Genomic DNA, 18941 nt, shown 5'->3' on the forward strand with positions numbered 1-18941 from the left:
TGGTATATTATGAAAGATAACAGGTGTGTTTATAGGCATACCCTCACACCCATACAACAATTTGTGATAAATGCCAATTCATATTCCTTATAGAGCTTTTCTCTGATCTTCTCACAAAGCAACCACCACCTTCTCTTCCTAGAAAACACCTTTAGCTACACTTCTATTTTATTAATACTTATCAGACCTGTAGCCATTTTCTATGGCTAAAAGTTCTAATCAATGCTGGAATTGATGCACTGGAGGCAGTGGGGAGTATATGAAAGAAACCAAGGCATCACCAAGACTAATATCAGGAATTACATTCTTGACTGGGGATAGGAGGAAGAATGGAGATCTGTTTATAAATTTGTTGTCTGTGGCTTTACTTCCCAAACTTTGTGTGAGATTTATGTTCAAACAAACCTGAGTTCAAATTCTGTTCTTCCTCTTACCAGTACTAAGATCTTTTAAAAGTCTTTATTCTTCTAGTCTGAATTTCCCCATTTGTCAAACTGAGATAATGACTTGCTGTGCAGTGTTGAAATATCAAATTATGAGATAATGCATGTAGAGGGCTTGGTGAAGGACCTGGCACACAATAAATATTTAATAAATGGTAGTCACACTTATAATTATTCATGCTGATTACCATGTATTCATCCATCCATTCAACAAGGAACAGTTAAGATTATGCTATCATATTTTCTCAAACCAGAAAGCAACATTTTTTCACATTTTAATATTTTCAAAATTAAAGTGATAATTTCATTAAACATGCACACAGTATATAACTTTTTTCTTCTGTAAGATGTCTTTTAATTTGTTGATGTTCTCCTACAGTGTCCTAGTGCTAGCCACTGTGCAAGAAGGTAGACAGTGACAAAAACAAGTAAGAAAGCCCTGGCTTCTAGGAATTTGCAGACACTAATGCCTGGCAGAGAGGCCATATGGCTTCAGCCTATGAAGAAGAGTTGTTACTGCCTACTTTCGTATCTTATTCTAATTGTGGCAAAGATTTAAGGCTCCACAGGCCACTTCAAGAATCTGAGGAAAGTTATGGGCTTTCTCTTCAAGACAAAATATATATATATATTTGTTTTATGTACAATCTTGGGAGTTTTGCAGACTCCCCCAAGATAATCCATGGTCTCTCCCTCCCCCCCAAAAAAATCTATGAAACCTAGGTAAGAACTCCTGCTTACCCTTTTCTGAAAAATCCCCAGTTACCCTGCAGGTCACTTTTATGATTCTATAATCCTGTGAGTTTAAGCATAAGGATGTCCTGAAGATGAAGAGTACAGTGCAGAGCTAAAAATCACTGACTCATAGAGGCTCTGACAACAGTTTATGCTGGGCTGGTAGCCAAAAGAATCAAATTTAAGGAAAGAGAAAAGGAGGTTTATATCAACCTTAGGAAAAACAACCTACAACTTACTACTTTCCTCATCCATTTAGTGCAAGTCAACCAGCCACAGAGTCAGTGTTTGATTTACTATCCTATTAGATGACCCATCTTTATAGCCCCATACTCATTACTCCAAATCTAGACTTGTGGTTTGGCTGTGTATCAAGGCTGTAACTATAAATGTCAATGTAAGGGTGATAAAATCAAAACAATCTATTTTCAGGAAACCAGTGTGCAAATGTATCATTATAATATAATTTTTTCTACAATTTATAGAACTCTGGTCAAAGTGCTTATCAGAAAAAAGAAGTTCTTTTTAGCCTCTAAGTCCCACTCTAAACACAAGTAATGGCAGTGCTTAGTTACTGAATAATTTAATTACTGAAATAATTTGAAGTTCTAGAGCACTAAAGGTTAACAGTAGCAACACAAACCCAAATTTAGCTCAACATCTGACTAGACCAGCTCAACCCCATACACAGTAACAGCCTGATAGAAAAAGAGGCATATCCACTTCTGAGCATAAATGTTATTTACCTCAGTCTCTGTACCTCATACATGATGTGCAGCAATGAATCAAAATGATGAGACACATTAAAAACAAAAAGAAACAAACAAAACAAAAACTAAAACAAAAATGCCACTGTCAAGAGATAAAGCAAGCAACATAACCAGACTCAGAAGACTCAGATGTTGGAACTATTAGGCAGGGACTTCAAAATAACTACCACTAATATGTTAAACAATACAGTAGAAATTTCAGCACAGAGATGTAATATAAAATAAGAATCAAAGGGAAATGCTAGGATTCAGCAGTTGAAGGCATACTGAATTAGGTAATTGCTGAGCTGCTTTAACCCTGGCATTCTATGATTCTAAGACCACCACTCCTAGAAGGTAAGAGATGAAAAATCAAAACAAGGAAAAGGATGGTTTATGTGGAGAAAAGATGGGGCAGCTGATAGTCTCCCACTGGGATTGTTCCTTCACATCTGCAATTTAAAACATAAAAGGAATGAGAAATTACTGCACACACCTCTGGTTAGGAAGCAAATTATATTAACATAAAAAAATGCCTAGTGGGATGCTAATATGAGCCACTAGGTTCTCTTCTTTAACAAAGGCAATTCATTAGGCTGCATCTAAGAGCACCATGAGTCTGTACTGGCTCTATTTAGATGAAGGCTTGGAGCATCCAGGGGGTTCCTCTAGGGGTCTATACTCCAAAGAGAGAAAACCCCAATTCGAAGACCAAAGTTGGGACACAGTTACAGAATAGGGGTCTTTGAGCAGGAAATGCTCATTTGTGGCATGGTGGCTGCAAGAACAAAGAGATGAGCTAAGCCAAAAATCAAACATGGTCATCAAAACCCAGTTATTAAATACAATCAAGAAGAACGAAAATTCTATCAAAGATCAGACAGGGAAACTGAAGTTGGGTACAGTCAAAATTTGGGAAAAAGGAGGGGATTTAGTAGTTTTGAGTATAAACAGTGAGAGGAGTAAATTGACCCTATTTGTAAACACTTTTTCAGTTTTTCATGGAGCCCAATCCTTGAAGCTAAGACTGACCACAGAGACTCTAGAATCTAGATTCAAGAAGAAAGAAATTTTCAGGTAAGACACAATGATGAATATTACCTACACATGCCAACAAAGGAGCTATAATAATTCTTATGCTGTTGCTAACAATTTGCAGTGTTTAAAAACAACTAAAGGACATGTCTAGAAAGTAAATGCATAGAAAACTCCTCATTGGCTCTCAACTAGAGGTGAAATTACCCCACTGGGGGGCTTTTGGATATGTAGGAATGGGGCTGTTTGTCATTAAAAACAAGGAAAAATATACTATTTGTGTGCAGAGGGTGAGTGCCAAGGGCTCCAAATGCCCTATAGCAGGTGGTGTAGGTGAGGAAAAATCATTTTCCTTCTACCCTCTTAGGTTCAAGGGGAGGCCCACAAATCCAACTGAAAAAAGGCAGGTTAACAAGAAAAAAAGTTTTAAGTACGTACATACTGTTAAAAAAAAGAGAGAGATAACAGATCCAAAATGAAGTCACTTGTGCTAAGCCCATGTCAACAAACTAAGACTTAATACCTAACCTAATTGCAATTTCAGCCCTTCCCAGGAATGTAATCTTAACCAGTCATTCTGGAATTACCTGGACAGCAACTATGAGGTAATCCCCTAAAGAAAGGTGACCTTGCCTGGAACAATCAGCACTTTGCTAGAATAACCTCCTTGTCCTGCCTCCTTCTGCCCATAAGTCTTCCATTTTGTTCAACTCTTCAAAGCCTCGTTTGCTAGATGTTTGCTAGATGTGATGCTGCCTGACTCATGAATTGTTGAATAAAACCAGTAAGATCTTTAAAATTTCTCAGCTGAATTTCATTTTTTCACAGTACACACAGGAGTCCACAAAGGAAGATGTGGCTCAAGGAGCCTTTTTACCATCTTAGGCTAAGTAAAGGAAAAGGTTTGGGGCTTCCGGGAGGGGGAGGCAAGTGATGGGAAGCTGAAGGGAGGAAATGTGTGGTAAATAAGGACTGTCTTGCCAGTCTGGTAAGAGTCTCCCAGGTGATAAGAGTTGCCTCCAGGAAGTAGATCTCTTCCTAATATGGAGATATTTTTACAAATGGAAATTTCCTATATGAATGTAAATTTCCTCTTAAAAGGGGGAAATTTATACTCTTATTTTTAGGCAGTTAGGGGGAGGTAAAGAGCTTTTCCTGAACCTTGGTTCTCAGTGGCCCTTTGCTCAAAATGATCTCTGTGTCTAAAAGGCACAATTTGGGGAAGTATATCCTGGTACCCTTCAGTGGACCATGAAATGAAAAGCAGTCCATCCCAAAATGCCAATATCATCTCTATGAATTAATCAATCAGATTGATTTGGGATCCAAGGTATAATAAAGAGAGGAAGAGCAAACGAGACTATTATCTGCCTTGGTGGCTTAAGAACAAATTAGGAAATGAAAATATTATGTCAAGAAGTGGCTGAACATTAAAACTAATACAAATTATTACTTAACTTCTCTCTGCCTGTTCCCTTATCTGTGAAATGGGAATAATACTAACTACCTCACAGAGCTGTTAAGATTTAACTGAGTTAATATATTTAAAGCATTTTGAAAAGTACTTGGCATACAACAATCCCTAAGCAATACATTGTTTTTATTATATTATTCCTAAGAAAAAAATTAAACCATGAATATTCCCATTAAAAAAACATTTGTTTGAATAGCCTTGACTCCATAATGAAAGGTTTTCCCCATCACTATAGATGCTCCTCTCTAGCTCCCTAAACCTACCCATCTAAGGTAATGTACATTGAAAGTCCTTTCCACCAAAACCCAGTGCTTCTCCAAGCAAAGACTGCATAGCCTAAGGGGATTCAGAAAGAACAAGCTGTCTCTGCCAAAACCTATTCCCAGAAATCGTCAGACCGGCTCTGGCCCCAGCTATACTCCAAGGTCACAACTAACAAGTAATTAGCAGCAGCCCTTCCTAGCCTGCTAATTACAAGTCCCATTCCTCATTCTGGGCTGCTCAAAGAGACTTGTGAGTTGACTCTGATGGCACAACGTATAGTCCTCAACCTTGTCAAAGGTTCTTTATTGGGTTGGTAGGGGGCACTCCCAGGAAAGTTTTAAAGGGGGCTCAGCCCCACCTACCAGCACCACAATGGCCTGGGTATTTCCCATGCTCTGTTCTGATCCTTTAACATTTCCTGGGACACTGCCTACTTCACTGGCATGCTATAGTGTCCACTGCCCTTTCTCATGGAGATGCAGTCATTTGCGTCTTACATGACTCTGCAGCTTCATTTTACCACAAATGAAGAGATTTGGAAGATTGAAAATCTAGAGACAGTTTGGGAAGTCAAATAATTTATATGCTGATTGTTTTTTTAAGATCTTATTTTTTTATTTGACGGAGAGAAAGAGCACACAAGCAGGGGTAGCAGCAGAGGGAGAGGGAGAAGCAAGCTCTCCACTGGGCAGAGAGCCCGATGCGGGGCTCAATCCCAGGACTCTGGGATCATGACCTGAGCCAAAGGCAGACGCCCAACCTACTGAGTCACCCAGGTGCCCCTATGCTGATTATGTCTTGATTCATGGACCTGTTTAGGCAAAAGCATTACATATAAAGATAAGCCTACTTTATAATCCCAGGAGCCTAACCACAAGCCAAAATGGCAGTCCTAACAATCAGTTTAAAGGGAACTGAATCCAAGGTGGAGAATATTTTCTGAACTCTGCTATAAATTCTACTTCAATCTAAGAAAAAAAAATTCCCTGTCTATAGAAAAAAAATATTTTCTTCTAATAATATGTATCACTGAGATAAAGTAATTAAAAGCCTAGATATGAGTTTGAATCTTGACTCTATAACTTATAAGATAGGAAACTTTCGCAAGCTTTTTGATATCTCTGAGGCTCAATTTCCTCATTGTTAACTTAATGATAATAGTATTACCCACTTCATAGGTTTGCTGTGAGGATTAAATGTGATAATCTACCTAAAGCATTTAGTAAGTTCCTGGTACATAGAAAACTTTCAATAAATGGTGGCTGCTATTACCATAATTATCATTTTCATTAACATCATGACCATTAATTACTGTATTACATTGCTCCTTCACCAAATAATTAGGAACTTGCTATTCATTAGATTGGCAAATATTTATTGATCACCTGTTATGTGCTAGATACTATCCTAGGGATTGTACATAATGAAGACAAAGAAAGTTTCTCCTTAAATGAAGTTTACATTCTGCCATGTTGTGTGTGTTATAATTTTAAAATATATATTCAGTCTTTGTCCCTGGTTCCTCGCATGGAGTTTCTAAAACCCTTGGAATTTCCTGAGTAATAGGAGTGTGTTTTGTTATTCATAATGATCCCCTTTTGACCATAACTGAACTTATACTAAGGAGGTGACTCATGGAGAGGGGTCCAGATAGCTTCAGGATGGGGGCTGGTCACCAGAAAAAACCACCACAGCATTAGAAGGTTAGAACTTGGGCGCCTGGGTGGCTCAGTTGGTTAAGCGACTGCCTTCAGCTCAGGTCATGATCCTGGAGTCCCGGGATCGAGTCCCGCATCGGGCTCCCTGCTCGGCGGGGGGTCTGCTTCTCCCTCTGACCCTCTCATGCTCTATCTCATTCTCTGTCTCAAATAAATAAATAAATAAAATCTTTAAAAAAAAAAAAGAAGGTTAGAACTTTCAGTCCCCACCTAAGGTGTAGAGGTGGAGGTGGGGTGCTGGAGACTGAATTCAATCACCAATGGCCAACGATTTAATCAATAATGCCTATATAATTAAGCTTCAGTGAAAATTCTGAAATGAAGCTAAAGGAGCTTCTGGACTGGCAAACACATCAAGATGCTGTTATGTCCTATGCATCTCTTCCATTTGGCTGTTCCTGAGTCATATCCTTTATAATAAGCCAGGAATTACTAAGTAAAGCACTTTCCTGAGTTCTGTGAGTTATTCTAGTGAATTACTGAACCTGAGGGACAGCTCATGGGAACCCTTGAATCTGTAATTGGCCAGGCAGAAGTGTGGGTAGCCTGGGCACCCTATTTTCAGCTTTCATCTGAAATAGAAGCAGTCTCATGGGACTGAGCCCTTAATTTGGGTCTGCACTTACTCCGAGTAGTGTCAGAAATGAATTAATTTGTTAGATACCCAGCTGGTATCAGAGAATTGGAAAATTGGTCGGTGTTTCATAAAAACCACAGCATGTATGTGTCATGGGGTATGGTGACAAGATACAATAAACAAGGAGATGGACAGACAGATAAGAGAGATAGGACTCAATTTGATAATGGTAAGTGCTCTGAAGAAAAGATAAAGTGGTGTAGGGGAGGAAAATAATTTTCCCTCTACCCTTCTCAGTTCTTATTTGACAGCCCTATAATAAAAAACATACTGACAAAAGAAAAACAAAATATACATGAGAGATACCCAGAGAAAATGAGTAACTCCCTGAGATGGCTTAGAATTCAGACTTAAATACCATCTTCATCGGGAAAGGGGAGGAGGATGTTAGCCTTTTAGAGGACAGGAAACAATTTTTAGGAAAGATGAATGGGCCCTTAGAATAGATGGGAGGTATGATAGTTTCTGACAAAGTTTGTCTGGGTGTGGTGTCAACTTCTACTCTCCTCTCCCGTGGTAAGTCAACCTTCCCTTGTTGATGAAACTCCTTGAGAGGGGATTTGTAACAACTGAGTTCCTTTGGAGGATCTGTCTTTTGGCAGGTAAGGGTAGTCCAGAGAAAGCCTGTTCCTGCATTGGCTGTTTTTCAAGAGCCTATAGCTCAACATAATCAATATACCAAAGTGGCACGTTTCAAGGTAGCTGTATGTTCTGTTGTATTCAGTGGTATGAGGAATAACAGGTGGTGGCCACATTTGATAGAGTAGTTGGGGGCAGTCACTCAGAAGGGAAACACTGCTAGATGCACTACACACTAAGCAATATTTTCTTCATTTTATAAAAAGAGATACTGTGGCAGAGTGAGATTAAATCATTTACCATGGCCACCCTGCTAAAAAATGGCACAACTAAAATTCTTACCTCATTCTGTCTCCTCACCCCAACATTCAATCTGGTTCTTGTTGTATTACAGTATTACAGAGGGACAGAAATGGTCTATATCTGTGCTGCCTGATAGTCCATATGTGACAACTGAGCACTTGAAATGTGGCTAGGGTAAAGAACTGAATTTTTTATCCCATTTAATTTTAATCACTTAAATGTAAACAGCCACATGTACCCAAGGATTTCTATCTTGGACAGTGAAGTTCTAGGATTTCTCCATTGTGTGATGACTTGCATCACTTAGTTCTATTTTGCTGATATTCCAGCACTTTTTGACTCTACCTTCCTTCTGAGAAAGATGTTGTCAGCTGGTAGCAAACACACCTGCTAAAGATTAGCTACGTTAAACCCCCCACAGGCCTGTGTCATTCTAATTAGTCACTGTGTCTCAAAAAACAGGATATTAATTCTCTGTCTTTATTTCATTTTATATTTTATATACATGTTTTTTAATGTTGAAAAAAAAATCAATATTTCAGGCACACCCAAATGCCAGAAGCCTATTAAACCAAAGGTGCAAGGGAGAAAAGCTGATTGAGACCACATGGCATTTTCATAGAACAAATTTTATAGAAAAGAAAGGCAGTGTGAAGGAAAAGCCTCTGCCTTATCAAATGGTGTCCATTGTAGCAACTCAGGTTGTCAAGTAAACCTCACAGACAGTAACCACGGATAGAGTGATTTACTCTTTCAGCACCAAAACCTGAAGCAAAAAGACCAGCACTGCAATTTAAAAAAAAAAAAAAAAAAATCATAGTCTAAAACCAAGCTCTGGAACCTTCGCCATTCTTATTGCCTGACATGAGTCAAGCTCTGGGGACACCGACCGCAGAGCTAGCTCAGGAAATGGTTAAAAATACATGCTGTGGGGGCGCCTGGGTGGCTCAGTTGGTTAAGCGACTGCCTTCGGCTCAGGTCACGATCCTGGAGTCCCAGGATCGAGTCCCGCATCGGGCTCCCTGCTTGGCAGGGAGTCTGCTTCTCCCTCTGACCCTCCCCCCCTCTCATGCTCTCTCTATCTCATTCTCTCTCTCAAATAAATAAATAAAATCTTTAAAAAAAAAAATACATGCTGTGGGGTCACACAGACCTGAGTTTCAACTCCAGCACACTGCACTTCCCTGCTCCCCATTTTCTTTTTAAATTGTATACTTCTGGGACATTGCGAGATTTTACCATTTTAGCACTAATCCTTCAATATCAGTTTGCTAATCACTTAACCTAGGTGATTCCAAAAAAGCAAAGGCAGGTCCTTACCCTTGAAAAGCTTTCAATCTGGTTGATGATATGTGTTCAACACACAGCAAACAAGCTGAGATTAAATGCTTATAGACAGCATGGATTTGCCAGTAAGAACAGGCATTTAAAGACAGGATCAGTAAAAGGGATAGTTTAAGACAATAAACATCTTGTAAAGAATTTTGTTTCTATTATTTACCTTAGCTGCAGAAAGCTCAGAACCAGATCTCAAGTTCAATTATTTCGATTATAATATCCCATGAAGTATGCATGTTTGTGGTATTGCCATGCCCTTGGGACTGAGGATGGAGGGGTGGTTAATTTTCTTTTTTTTTAACTTAATTTTATTTTATTATGTTATGTTAGTCACCATACAGTATATCATTAGTTTTTGATGTAGGGTTCCATGATTCATTGTTTTCGAGGGGTGGTTAATTTTCAATTTCTATTTTATATTTTTGCTATTATTTGTTCCCCAAGTGAGTGACACTGTAACAAAATTATCTGAGATAAAAATAAATAATAATATAGACTGAAACTGTCAGGTATTACCCATCTTTCAATTTATATATTTAAAAAGTATACTAATGAAATTTGTGAAGCACACACACTCCAAAATTTGGCAATTAGGTAAAAACACAGAATAGGAATTAAGTAAATGAAGCAATGGCAACAGAGATTTCCAAGTGCTTGAGATTAACTGAGTACTATAATTGACCATAATATTTTCTCTAAATTTGATAGCTCATATTTGAAAAAAAGGGGAAAAAGAAGAGGAAATGCATTATTTTTCTTTGTTGGACAAAGACCATATATGCCGATGTGCCCAACCCATACCAATCAATCTCAGTGAGAAACCTTTGCATGCATATTGAGTGCCCGAGACAGGCTAAAGAAGAAAAATACAACTCAGTACACCAGGAATTCACAATGAAGCAGAAAACTGGGCTAGGTACCTAAGCAATGATATAGTTTTCAGTGCAGTAGGTACTAGATGAGAGGGAACACACAATTACTGAGAAACTTCCATGACCCCGGCATCCTACTTTACCCGTTTAGCGTAATGTAACCCTAGCAACCAAATGAGGGGATTATTTCTCTTCTCCATTTTCTAGAGTGGCTATGGAAGTTTACACCCAAGGAACTGCCATGTGACTGGGGTCCAAGGGGATAAGTGGAAGTTCTCAGGTTGCGATATAAGAAAGATATTCCTGAGGGGAAAATAGCCTGTGCAATGAATCAGATACAGATTCATAAACCACAGCATTTGCAGAAGGGATGTGGTACCCTGCAACTTAAAAGTAGAGAGTAATGAAGGAAAGTGGTAGAAAAGGAGATTAAAGACAAAGAACATCATGATGTGTTCTACTTCCTTATGCATGTATTGACCTCTTGGTTCAGCGATGACATAAGAGTTATTGCACACATTAAAAATCAACATTCTTGGGGTGCCTGGATGGCACAGTCGGTTAAGCATCCAACTCTTGGTTTTGGCTCAGGTTGTGATCTCAGGGTCGTAAGATCAAGCCAGAGTGCAGGCTCCTTGCTCAGTGCAGAGTCTACTTAAGACACTCTCTCCCTTTCCTTCTGCCCCTCCCCACACACACACACTCACTCTCCTCTCTAAAATAAATAAATAAATATTTTTAAAAATAAGTATTTGAAATCCAGAAGCCATAGGAAAAAACTAAAATGTATTTATAATTCATTGTACCAAAGTATTTGCCATATATGCATACACATAAGAGATTAATATCCATAAAAATTGTTTCTCATGCATATTTATAGACGAACTATATAAAGAGGCAAGTTACAGATGATGTACCAACTGCCAGGTAATATATTAAAAGATGATCAGCCTTATTGGTAATCATACAAATTTGAATTAAAACAACTAGAAATTATTTTTACCTAATAGATGAACCAAAAAAGAAAAGATTGTTAATATACTGTAGGGAAGGTGAAAATTTACCTCCACCCATCTTAAGTTTTCAAGCTGGGGCTCTTTAACAAAAAGACAACTTAACAAGAGAAAACCAGTTTATAAACTCATGCAGTGCACATTTCATGGGAGAAACTTAGAGGAACTCAAAGGGGCAGCCCAGGATTCCAGCTTCTGTAGCATCTTCAATCAAAGACAATAATATGTAGAGAAATGGCAGGCCCAAGTTTTAGGCTGCTGCAGGTGGAGAACTGTGAGAGGGTAAATATGTGGAGGAAGCTAATGGAGTAAGGTTTGTTTGCAGATTCCTCTGGTGCCGTCTTTGGACTGATAGAACTCTGTCTCCTGTAAAAGGAGAGTTTATATCCTGCCTCTAGACAGACAAAGGGGAGCTCTGCTCCTTCCGTTTTTTTTTTTTTCAAATGCTTCACGCATTTGCATGTCATCCTTGCGCCACGGCCATGCTGATCTTCTCCGTATTGTTCCAATTTTAGTTCATATGCTGCCAAAGCAAGCACTGCTCCTTCTTAATTGCCCTCAGCTCAAACTAATTTTTATGTCAAAGAAGTATATTTTGGAGTGACATATTCTGGTTTTCTTCAATATTATTTCACCAATATTGTGATGAAATGGTCACTTTCTTTCATTGCTGGTGAAAATATAAACTGGTTCAATATTCTGGAAGAGGGCTGGATGTTATTCATCAGAATTTACAAGGTGCATCCTGTTAGTTGAGTAACTCAACTTCAGAGAATCTGTAAAATCTATCCCACCAAAAGACTTGCACTTGGGCACATAAATGTATCCACAAGGATGTCCACTGCAGCACTGTTTACAACAGCACCAAGATGAATACAATGGAAATGCATATAAGTCATTTTACCATCATGTTACAGCTACGCTACAGAACACAATGTAGCCCTGAAAAGACAGTGGCTTTTAAAATGAGCATTTATTCTTTTTTTTTTTTAAGATTTCATTTATTTATTTATTTGACAGAGAGAAAGAGAGACAGAGGGAGAGGGAACACAAGCGGGGGTGTGGGGGGAGTGGGAGAGGGAGAAGCAGGCTTCCCGTGGAGCAGAGAGCCCGTCACAGGGCTCGATCCCAGGACCCTGGGGTCATGACCTGAGCCGAAGGCAGACGTGTAACGACTGAGCCACCCAGGCGCCCCCCAATGTACATTTATATGTATTTCCACAATTAGTGCTAAATGAAAAAAACTAATGAATAGTATTTAGAGTATGATCCCATTCATGATTTTTGAAAAACTAAATATGTGTATATGAACACATATAGGCACAGAAATTCATGAAAAGAAGTATGGAAGGATGGGGAATGAAAGGTGGAGTCATTATCTCTGTGGACGGAATTAAAGTAGGGGAGCGGGGCGCCTGGGTGGCTCAGTTGTTAAGCGTCTGCCTTCGGCTCAGGTCATGATCCCAGGGTCCTGGGATCGAGCCCCGCATCGGGCTTCCTGCTCAGCAGGAAGCCTGCTTCTCCCTCTCCCACTCCCCCTGCTGGTGTTCCCTCTCTCGCTGTCTCTCTCTCTGTCAAATAAATAAATAAATAAATAAATAAATAAATAAATAAATAAATAAATAAAGTAGGGGAGCAAATGGAGGGTGGGGCAGAAAGAGGGGCAAGGAGGAGAGTAGAAAGAAGACTTTATTTTTACTCTTTATGCTTTTATAGTATTTTAATTTTCCTATACTGAAAATGCATCTATGGATCTTATATTATTTTTCAAAATAAAAATAAATTAAAACTAGTTATATCACAGCGTGAACATGTCATCATCGTGGTCATTCTTGCTTACCAAGGTGGCTACATTGCCCAGCCTGGCCAGGCTTCGTTCTGATATAGCCATCTCAGAGAAGCTCATCTAAGCCCTTCCAAATCCCTTAAAAATCACTGATTCTCAGAATTGTAAAGTATTTTAAAAGTCATCTATTCAATCTCTTATCCAAGGGCTTGAGACCCCTCTTAAACATTTCTGCAGATTGATCTCCCAGCTTTTGCCAGATTCCTCTTCTAGTGACAACATCCATTGCTTCCCATGGCCTCCTATTCTATCTTCCAGCATCTCTACCAGAAAGACCTCCCTTGTATTAAGCCAAAATAAGTCTCCATCTTTAATCCTAAGTACTCCTATGAACACAGCTTACAGGTCTCTCTCCACCCAGGAGGAGAAAGGAGGTCACCACTATCCTCCCCAGGTGAATTAGAAGAGCTTTCTTTCTTCTTAATGTTCATCATACCACTAACCATGCTGTATTATAATTGTCTATATACAATCAGACTGAAAGACCTGAACATGGAGCACCATATCCCTAGCACCTAGATCAGGGTCAGGACAGTTGACAGATACAAGGATGGATGGATGAATGGATGGATGGGTGGACTTTTTAAGTTATGTGTTTATTGAGCACTAACTTTATGCTTGGAACTCACTCCATCTGCTAAACAAACTATGAAGTAGGTATCACTATAATTATCACCATTTTACCACTCAGAAAATAGGCTCAAAGACCTTTGCTCATTCTAAATAAGGCCCCATATTTAGCAAAGTTGGGGTCTCAGATTTGGATGGATGATTACAAAGTTTATACTTTTAACAACTTTATCACAGTGCCATGAATTAACAAATGAATGAGAGAGTGAACCAATCTACCAAACAATTTCTTATAGAATCCCATTGTTTCAAAAATTCTCCATGTGTTTTGGAATTCTGTTACACTGTTCAAAAAAAAACACAGCTTCAATTTGGCTAAGATCAACTTGCATTCAGTCTGTTCCCCCAAAAAATTTTTTTAATAAAAAGCAATCATCAACCAGCCACTACTCCCTATTTTCATAGGTGTGAAGTGGACAGGATTTATCTCTAGCCCCTGCTTTGAACTTGGAACAAACCTGAAATCTCATCTGTGGGATTTGACAGGTACATCAGTGGAGGGTTAAAACTTACATGAACTTAATTTAAACTTCATTTGGGCTCCTCCCTTACTTGGGAAAGCTTTATATCAAATTTTGTAACAAAAAGAGAACATGCAATTTAAATTAAAGAATTGGGGTAGTTTTGGGTACTTTCCAGCCTGGATTAGCAAACCCCAAAAGCCTCTAATTAGGTTTTCCCTCTGTTTCTTCTTAGTCTGATCATCAAAACCATGGATGAGAATAAAGCAAATCAGATAGACTACCTACTCTTCCTTCAAGATATAAATCCATTAAAGACACAACATATCTTTTTTTTTATTATGTTATGTTAATCACCATACATTACACATCATTAGTTTTTGATGTAGTGTTCCATGATTCATTGTTTGCGTATAACACCCAGTGCTCCATGCAGAATGTGCCCCCTTTAACACCCATCACCAGGCTAACCGATCCCCCCACCCCCCTCCCCTCTAGAACCCTCAGTTTGTTTTTCAGAGTCCATCGTCTCTCATGGTTCGTCTCCCCCCTCCGATTTCCCCCCCTTTATTCTTCCCCTCCTGCTATCTTTTTTTTTTTAACATATAATGTATTATTTGTTTCAGAGGTACAGATCTGTGATTCAAAACAGTATGGAGGTTCCTCAAAAAGTTGAAAATAGAGCTACCATATGACTCAGCAATGACACAACATATCTTAAAGGTTATTTTGCAAATACTTCCCAAATCTGCAGGGATGCCTAATGGTCTTATTCTGGTCTGTCCCATACTTACAACCAAGCACAGTAATTCTAAGGACAAAAACACAAGATAATTTTAATACTGCACAGATCCTACCTTGAGAAGTGGCTTTTTGGTTTCTGATAGTGGCTCATTTGAAAGTACATTTCTTGTGTTACTGAAATATAAAAAGAGGAGAAATGATTCACCAATCTCAGGCCTGTGTTCTATCTAATACAGGCACCAAAAGATAACATTTGGGCCAAGCAATGAAAGTTATAGTTTGTAAAGTCACCTCAAAGACCTACAATTACTCTCTTACAAATTCACCGTTGGGTTTGTTTGTTTGGCTATATTTATATGGCAGACGCACAGCTGACTTCCTCTAGAATGTCCAGGAGTCTGATTTGCCTAGTGAAAAATGCACAGATGAGCTCTTGGTGCTTCTGGTTCTAAGCAACATAATAGAGCTCAGATTATGTATTTGCCTCATTTCCTTATCTATGAAATCGAGCTTCAGTGGTGCTCAGATTAGGATAAAGAAATGACTACCCTAAGACCTCCCTTCACTGTGGGTTTCCATGGCTTGTATCATCTTCCCTATGGTTCTCCTACTCCTCCAACACTCTTTCACTATCAACCACACTAATGAGGCTGAAACAGTTATCCTGAAAAGGGGAAAATCACCATGCTGGCATCCAAGCTCAGGGAAGAATTAAATCAGTTGATTGCAGATATACTTGCCTCTATGTGACATATGTAATAGATTAAAGCAATCTACCATGTATCTATCAATACCTTCTATTGGCTTATGTTTCACACAAATTTATAAAAATTATTTTTATAAACTATATTCTCATTTAAATGTTCTTTGATAGCTATTTCTTCACTGGATCCTATCTTAAAATTTTTAAAAGGCAAACAAGGTGGTCAAATAGTAATGTATCAGGGCACCTGAGTGGCTCAGTCGGTTAAGCTGCCAACTCTTGATTTCAGCTCAGGTCATGATCTCAGGGTCCTGGGGATCGGGCTCCCTGCTCAGTGGGAGTTGGCTTGAAGATTCTCTCTCCCTCTTCCTCTACCCCTCCCCACTCTCTCTGTAAAACAAATAAATCTTTTTAAAAAATAGTAATGTATCAAAGTCAAACACCTCTATATAACTCAGTGGGAATGTAACCACCAGGTAAAGAAAAAAGAAACACACTTCCCTAGTCACAAATTAGTTCTGCCTATAAAGATTCAGTTTCTTCATGGAAAAAACAATGATGATGACATAACAAATGACATGATCTAGCATATAATAATTTATAACATGACATTTTATCATTTAATCAGTTGAAACTCTCAACACTATTGTGTAGGTTTATGGAATAGATGTGTATGTTACAGATAAAGAAACAGTCTTAGCATGCATCAGAGTGGTTAAGAGTCTTGCACAAGCTCACTCAGTTAACAAGTGGTGAACAAAATCCACTCTTACTATTTTAAGTCCAGGACTTCTTCCTCAATGTCAGTATTCTACCCATCCCCTTGCCCCATCATGAGAGAATCTGATCATGGTGCTATCCACCAAGGAAAGACTCTGAAATCGTTCTCACCTTCCAGGACTACTTTTAGAAATATTCTAAAAAAGACCAAGTTTAGCCAGCCTGTCTACTCTATGCTCTATGTTGTTTCCTCTTTACCCAGCTTCCAATTTTGAAATAGAGAAATTGAGACTTAGAAATAATAATTTTCTGGAGATCCCACAGCTTGCATAGGTATGAATTGGGTATCAAGTCCATGCCTATTTTACTTCAATAATACGAAGTAAATAAAATGTAGCAGAGAGCTGGATTTCAATTCAAGCCAATTTAAAACTCCAGCTCTACCAACTATCTACTGCGTGACTTTGAACCCCTAGAAGCCTCAGTACCACTTGTTGTAAGTATTAAATGAGATGATGTATACAATAGGGGGGAAAAAGTAGCTAGTGTTATAACTGTAATACATCAAACTGCTTTAAAGGAATGTATCATGGACTATAGGATGTCAGGCACCAGGTTTGAGATGAAGCTGAGGGATCCTCTCAAAATACCAGTATGCACATCACATAAAAATATATCTTATTTATAAGGAGCAATGAGGGACAGAACCATAAACAGGTTCTCAGATTCATGAAGCCACCACCATGAGCCACCATGAGTCTCCTGTCCTGGAGCCCAGATTCCTTCCTGCTTGGCAGCCCAGTGATTCCCTCTATCCTGAAATCACTGCTCTGGAAAATGTGGTAAGACTACCAGATTTGGAAGGAGGGTGGGGGAGCAGTAAGCATGACAGTGCTTTATGCTTGACCAGACCAGACCCTATAGTCAGACTTAATGCTTGAAGATGAAAGCTTCCCTCTGAAGAGGTCACCAGAATGGCTATTGGTGCTAACAATCAAAAGATAGTCTCATAATATGAGATATACAATGACAGAAGCCTGCTGTCAGGACAAGAGGACCCAGAGGGAAGGGTGAGCTTCCTTCCAGGTTCCAGAGTCCTAAGCATATTCCCCAAAATAAGAATTAACAACAGGGAAGAAGTTCCTTATGATCACTTGTTCTTCCCACATCCTTAATAGCTAAAGGCAACTGATACGATTCATAATGCCAGGAAAGCCATGCCATGGTCATCCTCCAGCCTCTGACGGAAATGGAGCAAGCCCTCATAGACAGATTTGTGTGTGAATCCCAGGATGCATTAATTTGGATAAGTAATTTAAGCTCTCTAAGCCTCAAGCTTCATCTAGCAAAACTTATAGTAAAAATGTACTACTATTATTACTATCCACTGTTACTATCCATATCATTTTTTTATCCATACTAAAAGAGATATATTGCTCAAAATTGATGTGTCTACTATAATTATTAGAATACCTCCTATATTTCCCATTGGAAAATGGGATCCACTCAAGATCCACTCTTAACCCTTTCACTTTGCCCCAAAAAATCCTCTGTACAACTGTATCAACATGTTCCCTTGCCCTCAGTTTCCAGTTTTGTTCAATCAAAGTTAAGAGTGGGGGGATCATATCAGAGACAGAAGAGAATGAGGTTGGGCTATTTAGCCTCCTGACACCCCTCTGTCAGGCTGCTATGAGTTAGCTATATTCCCTTCCCAAAAGCCACAATTCCTATCAGGCAGCTCTTTCCTTACAACTCTCTAGAGGTTACAGTAATCATTCTTCCCCCTTGCCTCTTCAGTCCTGGGGATGGTAATGGAGCCATACCCTTGGTAGCCCTAAGATCCTGCAGTATGCCTTGTTGGTTCCTTACACCCTGTTTACATCTTTATATAAACAGTCTCTGCGTTAAATTGTCCTCAGTTGTCCATTGGAATGAGCCATCATTTTCCTACCAGAGCCTTGAGAAATACAAACATTAACAGGCTAATTTGTGTAAAATAGCGGTTCAGCTTGCCAGGTCCAAGATATAGAAGCAGAGAATCAATACTGACCTCTTCCTTTTTCTACTTACAATTCCCCTCTCCTCTAAGTCCCCACCCAACAGTTCCTTTCAGTCATGGAGATCAACCTTCTGTCCCCTAATCATGGCCCAGGCTCTAAACTTTTGTTCAGTTAACGTCCACCTAAAATGCCACTTAACTTTTTCGAAATTCAGTCATTTGTTGGATTTCCTTTTCTTTCTTTTGTAAATAGCCTCTCTACTTCCTTCCATCTGTGATTGCATATGCTAGCCATTCTCCCCTTCTCCCCTGTTAACAGGACCCCAGTTTGGTGCTGCTATGAGGCACTGGCTATACTCAAGGAAGATGGTTCCAGGCCCATAGATGGATCATGATTGGCCTAGTACAGCCATTGTAATCCCTTTCCTCTCTTCCAGTGACTGTTTAAGGTGGCAGCCATGTGACAAGATCTAGACTATGGCAATTGAGAGGAAATCTGCAGAGGGATAAGGGAAGCAGTAATTTAGGAAGAATTTAGAAAGAAACAAAAGAGAAAATGTTCTTTTCCTTCCTTCCTTCCTGACTTTGATGTTGTTATTTGAAGATGTGGTGATGGAGTTTAGTCAGTCATCTTTTTACCAAGAGGAGAAGTCAAAGGAATTGGAAAGAAGCTGA

At 39.1% G+C, this 18941-nt stretch overlaps 1 long non-coding RNA gene and 1 other non-coding gene across 2 annotated transcripts in view; both read right to left on the minus strand.

Moving 5' to 3' along the window:
• The window catches only part of LOC110579228, a 359886-nt gene that overhangs the window by 152991 nt on the left and 187954 nt on the right, over positions 1 to 18941 (minus strand). The window contains exon 3 of the long non-coding RNA XR_002480236.1: positions 14955 to 15015. This is a non-coding gene — a long non-coding RNA (uncharacterized LOC110579228). The remainder of the gene's footprint in view (positions 1 to 14954; positions 15016 to 18941) is intronic.
• Positions 11593 to 11699, minus strand: LOC123324699. The gene has a single exon (XR_006539973.1). It is a non-coding gene; the product is annotated as a U6 spliceosomal RNA (small nuclear RNA).

This window comes from Neomonachus schauinslandi, chromosome 4, assembly GCF_002201575.2.
Source record: "Neomonachus schauinslandi chromosome 4, ASM220157v2, whole genome shotgun sequence".
Classification (NCBI taxonomy): Eukaryota; Metazoa; Chordata; class Mammalia; order Carnivora; family Phocidae; genus Neomonachus; species Neomonachus schauinslandi.